This window comes from Mytilus californianus, unplaced genomic scaffold (assembly GCF_021869535.1).
Source record: "Mytilus californianus isolate M0D057914Y unplaced genomic scaffold, xbMytCali1.0.p SCAF_3, whole genome shotgun sequence".
Classification (NCBI taxonomy): domain Eukaryota; kingdom Metazoa; phylum Mollusca; class Bivalvia; order Mytilida; family Mytilidae; genus Mytilus; species Mytilus californianus.
This window is the reverse complement of record NW_026262679.1, coordinates 97983102-97986193: the sequence shown is the minus strand read 5'-3', so window position 1 is coordinate 97986193 and position 3092 is coordinate 97983102. Positions and strand designations below refer to the sequence as shown.

Sequence of the window (3092 nt, the reverse complement as noted above, 5' to 3'; positions counted from 1 at the left end):
TGAAATGGTTATCAAAGTTATAACGGTAAATAAAACTTCAAATATTTTCAGTTCAATATCAGTAAAAATGTTCTATAGATATTTTATGAAAAAATCTCAATAATTTATGAAATTAATTCGAAAATATTTATATTTAGATAACTTCATATAGGAAGTTTTATTCAATCAATACAAAACGGTACACACATATTCATTTTCTTTCATTCTTATATTGTGGTTATTAACTACGACCAACGGTCATCTGTGCGCTTTTAATTACGTAAAATTCTGATAAGCAATCAAGACTTTAACAGATTTTATTTTTTCCCATGATTCAACAAATCGGGTTAAAACGTCACAACCCAGTGACGTAGGTCAACCAAAAAAGTTACAAATACTTGATTTTCTCCGTTATTAGAAAGAATATAAATTTTAAACTTTGTGAATGTGTTTTTTATGTTAAGATGAACATATTTAGACGATAAGTAAAAAATCGCGGACTTTCCCTTTAAAGGGAAACTCCGCAAAAAAATGAAAAATTGAAATTTTTTTCTTTAAGCATAAAAAACCACATGTTCATAAATAAAAAACTTTTATTCTCTATGTAAAGAGATCAAAATCGATTTTTGAAATTCACTATCAGTTCTCGACATATCGCCATCTTGTCGGCATGTTCGATCTAAAAAGTCACGTGATATCTATAAACCACAAAGAACAAAAAGAATCGGGGATTTACCGACCGTGCGTTAAAAACTCCCATCATCAATTGGGGATTACCGTAGACGGTAATTCAGTGTCAAATGTCTTGTCAAGCGTACGGTTGTTCTGTCAGACAAGGTTATGACAAAAGTCTACATAGTTTTCCCAATCCCACAAAAAATGAAAGAATTGTATCAGACATTGTTGTACAACCTTAGATTAACAGCAAATAGTTGCATCTATAGCAAGCACAAGTTGGTGTGTGAAGACCATTTTGAACAATATTGGTTCGAGGGAGATTCGATGGTATTTATCCTTTTTTAATAAAAAAAAAAATTATAGATTTGATGAGGAAGAACAGTTTCAATTATAAGAAAGACAAATGCAGTGTTCTTGTAACAATCACTGATTTACAGAAGATTCATTAGTATGCCTCTTTTATATAAAGTGCATTGATTTGTATAAAGAATAGTTCCGTAGTTAGACAAGATAATTTTTCAATTAATAAAGTTATACGATATAAAATAAAAAAAAATTTAATTATGATATTTAACGGCTATTGACAAGGAGCAATGTTAGGAAGAGGTTTTAGCTGGGACATAATATGTTGATATAGTATAATATTCCCAGGTTATAGATATGTAAATATCGAAATATCGGACATCTCAATTTTTTTTATTAAAAGGGTTTTTTTTTTACTAATCTTTAAATCATATCAAATTGATACGGGATCTATTCGGAACGGTCACTTATAAAGACACTTAGCTTTACAGTTAAATGTGTGACTCTATCTGGTATGTTCGGTGAAAAATTTATAGTTTTTTTTCTTTTTAAATTATATTTACGTTATCTTATTATATATATATTTTGGCTTCCTCCCGAATTGATAATAGGTATGTCAGAATTATTGATAGATGTCGTGTCAGAGCGACACATTCAGTTAGGTATTCCAAGGACGTATATTAGATACACGTCCCTGGGTATTCCAGTGACATCCTGTCAACTAAAAATTCGTATTACACAATTATATAATACAGGTTCATGCATGGCCTCTTTATTGAGGTACCCGGTGTGCACAGGTAACATTTATTGAACCATATATTCCAAGGACGTATATTAGATACACGTCCCTGGGTATTCCAGTGACATCCTGTCAACTAAAAATTCGTATTACACAATTATATAATACAGGTTCATGCATGGCCTCTTTATTGAGGTACCCGGTGTGCACAGGTAACATTTATTGAACCATATATTTGTGTCTAACGTTGTTTATCTTGTGTGTGTTTGAAATTATAATTCCACCTTTTAATGAATGATGTTCTGATAATAATATTATCCACTATTTTTGCTGATAAGTTTAAAATAATTATAAACATGACCTTTGAACATTTGAAATGAATATTGTTTTGTCATGATTCTGGACCATATTTTTGAGAAAAAAAAATTCTTTTGTCGATTGGCAAACATGCAGATATATAAAGTAATGCAGCACTTATAGTCACTATCAATATTAATTCATTGAAGATAAGAGAGCCCCTTCTATGTCTAATGTCTCTATCTTTATAAGGATTAGGTATTCCAAGGACGTATATTAGATACACGTCCCTGGGTATTCCAGTGACATCCTGTCAACTAAAAATTCGTATTACACAATTATATAATACAGGTTCATGCATGGCCTCTTTATTGAGGTACCCGGTGTGCACAGGTAACATTTATTGAACCATATATTTGTGTCTAACGTTGTTTATCTTGTGTGTGTTTGAAATTATAATTCCACCTTTTAATGAATGATGTTCTGATAATAATATTATCCACTATTTTTGCTGATAATAAGTTTAAAATAATTATAAACATGACCTTTGAACATTTGAAATGAATATTGTTTTGTCATGATTCTGGACCATATTTTTGAGAAAAAAAATTCTTCACGCAAATACAAGCTTTTGTCGATTGGCAAACATGCAGATATATAAAGTAATGCAGCACTTATAGTCACTATCAATATTAATTCATTGAAGATAAGAGAGCCCCTTCTATGTCTAATGTCTATATCTTTATTAGGATTAGGACGACATGGGAAAAAGGAGCGGAGATAGAGTGGCATAGTGAAAAAAAAATAACCGAATAGAGAACAATATAGAGAATGATCGACGAAAAGCGAAATAGTTATTGAAAAGGAGCGGAGATAAAGAGAGGCATGGTGAAAAAAAATGTTTGCTTGACAAAGTTATTGCTCGCTTTGATATTTTTAGTTATACAAAATCACACATCGTGTACCTAATTGGTATTCACGTGCACTAACTTGATGCTGGGAACAGTATATTAATATATATGTTCCTGCTTGATGTGTAAAGTTTCTGCATAGCATGGTTAAAAATAATTAGTATCCCATTTGTTATATCGTAGTG

The 3092-nt window shown here is 30.8% G+C and overlaps 1 long non-coding RNA gene across 1 annotated transcript; it reads left to right on the top strand.

Annotated features, from left to right (window-relative positions):
- Window positions 1-1400: 1400 nt before the first annotated feature.
- LOC127733335 (uncharacterized) lies at window positions 1401-2528 on the top strand. The gene is made up of 2 exons (XR_007997085.1): window positions 1401-1757; window positions 2390-2528. It is a non-coding gene; the product is annotated as an uncharacterized LOC127733335 (long non-coding RNA).
- The last annotated feature ends 564 nt before the right edge of the window (window positions 2529-3092 follow it).